Source organism: Lethenteron reissneri, chromosome 9, assembly GCF_015708825.2.
Source record: "Lethenteron reissneri isolate LAM-NWPU_2019-01 chromosome 9, ASM1570882v1, whole genome shotgun sequence".
Classification (NCBI taxonomy): Eukaryota; Metazoa; Chordata; class Hyperoartia; order Petromyzontiformes; family Petromyzontidae; genus Lethenteron; species Lethenteron reissneri.
Window position 1 is genome coordinate 13,817,732 of NC_083787.1, and position 5,310 is coordinate 13,823,041.

Genomic DNA, 5,310 nt, shown 5'->3' on the forward strand with positions numbered 1-5,310 from the left:
GGCTTCTCGGATAAAAACCGGTCGGCCAAGTGACCTCCCCTCGGAGCTCTATGGGAGGGGGAAATGCGTGTGGGTGTGTTCATGTGAGGTGAGGTGAGGGGGACGCGGGGTAGGCTCCGTCGCTTGGTGGTGGCGAGGTCGTAGCTGGGGCGCCTGCTGAATGGCTTCGTGGCGGCGGCATCACAGCTATACTAGTAACGAATTGGCATGTTCTGTTTACGTGACAAACCTAATTGGCTGTGTCGGGTGGTGGCGGGTTTAACGACACATTTACGCGATCTAACCCAAAAAAAAACTTATGAATCTCGGTCGCGAAAGCCTACTACAGTGAGGGAAAAAAGTATTTGATCCCCTGCTGATTTTGTACATTTGCCCACTGACAAAGAAATGATCAGTCTATAATTTTAATGGTAGGTTTATTTGAAGTGAGAGACAGAATAACAACAAAATCCATAAAAACGCATGTCAAAATTTTTATAAATTGATTTTCATTTTAATGAGGGAAATAAGTATTTGACCCCCTATCAATCAGAAAGATTTCTGACTCCCAGGTGTCTTTTATACAGGTAACGAGCTGAGATTAGAAGCACACTCTTAAAGGGAGTGCTCCTAATCTCAGCTTGTTACCTCTGTAATGCGAGCGTAAATGGGGTTGCTGCTGGACTCTGGCCCAATCACACGACCCGGGGTATTGGGGGCGGAGCCCGGTATGGGCGGCATGTGGGAGGGGCCGCCGTTCACCTCGGCTCCAATGGGAAGCGAGGTGAATGGAGGTGGAGCCAGCAGGGCAGTATGGGAAGGCCGGATCTGACGATCCGGAATGGAGGAGTTAGGGTCACGTGGGAGAGAGGTTATAGACGGGAGCCCGGAAGAGATCGAGGCCAGTTGATGGAGTGAAGAAGCGGGACCACGTTGGGTGGCCGCCGCGCCATCAGCCACGTGGCTGATGGGGCTTCGGCACACCGTCGGCCAGCGGTGTGCGGAGCGGGAAAAGGAGCTGACAGAGGAGCGTGCGGGGCACGCGAGAGGAGTGTGCGTGGCACGCGAGACGAGCGTGCGGGGCACGCGAGAGGAGCGTGCGTGGCACGCGAGAGGAGCGTGCGTGGCACGCTAGAGGAGCGAGAGGAGACACTGGTCCCTTGTCAGGACCAGGGGGGTGTGAGGATGAGTGGAGGAGCTGAGGAGGAAGCGCGTGCGCGGGAAGCGCGCGAGACGACGCTGGTTCGTGGAGGAGACCAGTGAGGTGCGAAGAAGAACCTGAATAAAAGACAAGCGGAGACCAGCAGTGCCTGACGGAGTCTTTTATTATACTGGAGTCAGAGGTGGACTTTTTCAAGGCAAAATCTCGAAGGCGCCGCGTAGTGTGCATCCTGCTGCTGAGCAGCTGTTTTGCGGGAAGGAGCCGCAAGGAGAGGACGCCGACGCTGCTGCTGCCGGGGCGGGAGCACCTCGTCCTGGCTCGTGTGCGACACACCGGAGCAGTCGCGGGAGGACGCCGCGCTCACCGTCCGAGTTCTGCGAGGCGTCTCAAGTCACCACCCTGCTTGTGCCGGGGTGCGATTGTTTGTATGTCTCGAGCGTGCGGAGCGCGGGTCGGGGTGTGTGAGGATGGATGGGCTGTCTGCTTGTGTTTGCTCTGTGTCAAATAGTGGTTATGCGTTGCTGCATGGGGATGTTATCTTGATGGCGAGGTTAATTATTAATTCGGTTGCGTCGAGTGTCCCGCGCTGTTACCATCCCGTGGGTTGCTGTGTGCGACGTGGTTATTTTGATGATTTTTTTTTTGCTGCACGGTGCGACAGGGTTAACGGTGTGTTGATTGCCTGCAGCTCGGCTTGCGATTGTACATAATGTACGACCTGTGTGGAACTTTGCTGCTTGTAATCGCGATATGCTGACTGCACGTACTGTATAGACTGTCTTTCTGTACGGATACAGAGTGCGGTGCATTGTTGTGACCATTGGGTTCAGGATTGTTATTAGTTGTGCGTACCTGTTCGGAAATTGGTCAATTCGTGGGGGACCCTAAATTTTGGTTGTATGGGTGTTCGTGCACACGAGATTGCATGTGTGTTCATAGGAAATTGCGAGTGTTGAGGGATGAGGGCGTTGTTGGTGGCTCTGCCGTCAAGGGTGATGGGGCCGTAAATTTCCGCCAAGTGGCGTCGCTCTTTCCGTTGATTGCATGCGGCCAGGGGTTGCATTGCGAGTTGGTGTGTATGAGCAATGTGTCTTGGTCAACTATGGCTTAAAAATTCCCCCGATACCGACTGCTGTGTGCAGCGAGCTGCGGCTATGCGTCGTATCGTTGGGGGTTGTTAAAACGTGACAGGGGATGTGTGTTGTGACCCCCAGCAAGGGGCAGCTGGGGTGCACGCACGGGGAAAACTGCCGACGTGGTCGCGCATTGGGCCGCCATTTTGGCTAGCGCGGAAAATCGCGGGGATGCGCTCGGCACATGGGGTCGCCTATTTGAGCGCGCGCGGGAAATCGCGGGGATGTGATTGGCGCGTGGGGCCGCCATTTTGTGCGCGCGCGGGAAATCGCGGGGATGCGGTCGGCGCATGGGGCCGCCATTTTGAGCGCGCGGGGGGAAAACCTCGGGGGGGCGCTTCGCGCGTGCCGCCGCCATTTTAAGTATACACGTCGAGCCGCGGGGATGCGGTTATTGATATCATCCCTTGACTCCCGTGTTGCGCTCTAACTTGTGTGCGTGCATTGCGTGTTGTGCGCAATGCTGGCGTGTTGGCGCCCATCGGGGTAACAGGAGCATAGTGGCCCGTGTCTGACTAAGGGGGGGGGGGCGTGTCATTGCACCAGCATTTTGGGACAGAGATGCTGGCTGGGTTCTATTCTGGGGCAAATATTTTACCAATATACGCCTGCCATTGTTGAGTGGGTGATGCACGAGTTGTGGTCACATCGGCCTTTGGCCGATGGCTGACCTGACAGCCCGGAGGCGAGACACTCCGTGGTATGTCTCAAACTAATGGGCCGTATGCTCATATGGCTCGGGGAGTCGGGGTTCCGTTGTGCGGTGGCAGACTGTGAACCTGGTGAGCCGGGGGCTCATGGAATTCAGGAGTAGAGGTTCCGTTATGTGGCAGCGAACGGGGAGACCCGGCTAGCATGGGGCGGGGATTCCCCTTGCGGGTCCTCCAGCGGGAAGGGCCGCGGACTTGTTCCGCTCTGGGTTATGACGTTATTGAATGTATAAGGGAAAACATTGCCCCGTGGGGGGGGGGGGGGGGGGGTCGATGGGTTCTGGCCTTGCCAAGGGATGAACCTTCCCTTGTCTGTAAAGCGTGAGACTATAAGATGCTGGGGTGTGTCCATTGGTGATGGAATCGTACGGGATGGAGCATGGCTGAGTCGTTGCGATGTGCCATTGTCTCGTCCCCAAAATTGCACTGGCCGAGTGTATGGCAAGTGGACGTTGCTGTGGTTGGACAACCACGGTGCGGGCGAAGGCAAGTTAAATGTTGCCGCTGGGGAGCGTGGCTCTCTCCACGCGAGGGTGTGCGGCCGGGGGCTGTGTTGAGAGTGACAGTGGGTACATGCTGTGTACGTGAGATGTCTGTGCTGGTCCTCAAGGGAGGACTGCTGATGGGCAAGAGCAGGAAAATTTTTGTTGTCATTTGTAAATAATATTTTTTTGTTAAAATGTAAATACTGGGGCATCCATCGCGTCGATTTTTGGGTATTTATTGCGGTTCTTACGCGGGGCGGATTTAGATCATCTCCACTACCCTGGGGCCGGGTGGCTGTCGTGTACGACATGCGGATGTGCGTTTCGTTGTGCTGTGCCTCAGGGGGATGGGTTCTCCTTCTCGTCACAGATCTTCGGCGCCTGCCAAACTGGGTGTTACCGGTTGTGCTAACCGGATGTGGACTTGAAGGGGGAGTGGAGCGCCTGTTCGTCACTCCTGCTCTACCAGTTGCTCTCTGAAGTTGGACTTGAGCCAGGCGGATGGACCAGCAACACGGACACGCTCTAAGACACCGCATTCCTGGTTTATGTGCGTCGGCCGTTTTTGCGTGTCGGTTACCGTTGTTGTGTATTGCTTTCCATTCCTTAATTTTTTCTTGCTTGTTACACGGAGGACAGGCTGGTTTTCCGTACCGGATCCAGATCCCTTCCCTTTCGTTAATTGTGTTGTTGTTATACTCTCCGTTGTGTCTGGGGTGATTCTTGATTGTGATGCCGTCGCTCGCATTATTTAATCCTATTGCAGCCGGGACGGCTGGATTTTTCATCAGGGGGGGGGGTTATGTAATGCGAGCGTAAATGGGGTTGCTGCTGGACTCTGGCCCAATCACACGGCCTGGGGTATTGGGGGCGGAGCCCGGTATGGGGGGCGTGTGGGAGGGGCCGCCGTTCACCTCGGCTCCAATGGGAAGCGAGGTGAATGGAGGTGGAGCCAGCAGGGCAGTATGGGAAGGCCGGATCTGACGATCCGGAAGGGAGGAGTCAGGGTCACGTGGGAGAGAGGTTATAGAGGGGAGCCCGGAAGAGATCGAGGCCAGTTGATGGAGTGAAGAAGCGGGACCACGTTGAGTGGCCGCCACGCCATCAGCCACATGGCTGATGGGGCTTCGGCACACCGTCGGCCAGCGGTGTGCGGAGCGGGAGAAGGAGCTGACAGAGGAGCATGCGGGGCACGCGAGAGGAGCGTGCGTGGCACGCGAGAGGAGCGTGCGTGGCACGCGAGAGGAGGAGACGCTGGTCCCTTGTCAGGACCAGTGGGGTGTGAGGACGAGTGGAGGAGCTGAGGAGGAAGCGTGTGCGCGGGGCACGCGCGAGACGACGCTGGTCCATGGAGGAGACCAGTGTGGTGCGGAGAAGAACCTGAATAAAAGACAAGCGGAGACCAGCAGTGCCTGACGGAGTCTTTTATTACACCTGTATAAACGACACCTGTTCACAGAAGCAATCAATCAGATTCCAAACTCTCCACCATGGCCAAGACCAAAGAGCTCTCCAAGGATGTCAGGGACAAGATTGTAGACCTACACAAGGCTGGAATGGGCTAGCAGGTTGGTGAGAAGGTGACAACAGTTGGTGCGATTATTCGCAAATGGAAGAAACACAAAAGAACTGTCAATCTCCCTCGGCCTGGGGCTCCATGCAAGATCTCACCTCGTGGAGTTGCAATGATCATGAGAACGGTGATTAATCCGCCCAGAACTACACGGGAGGATCTTGTCAATGATCTCAAGGCAGCTGGGACCATAGTCACCAAGAAAACAGTTGGTAACACACTATGCCGTGAAGGACTGAAATCCTGCAGTGCCCGCAAGGTCCCCCTG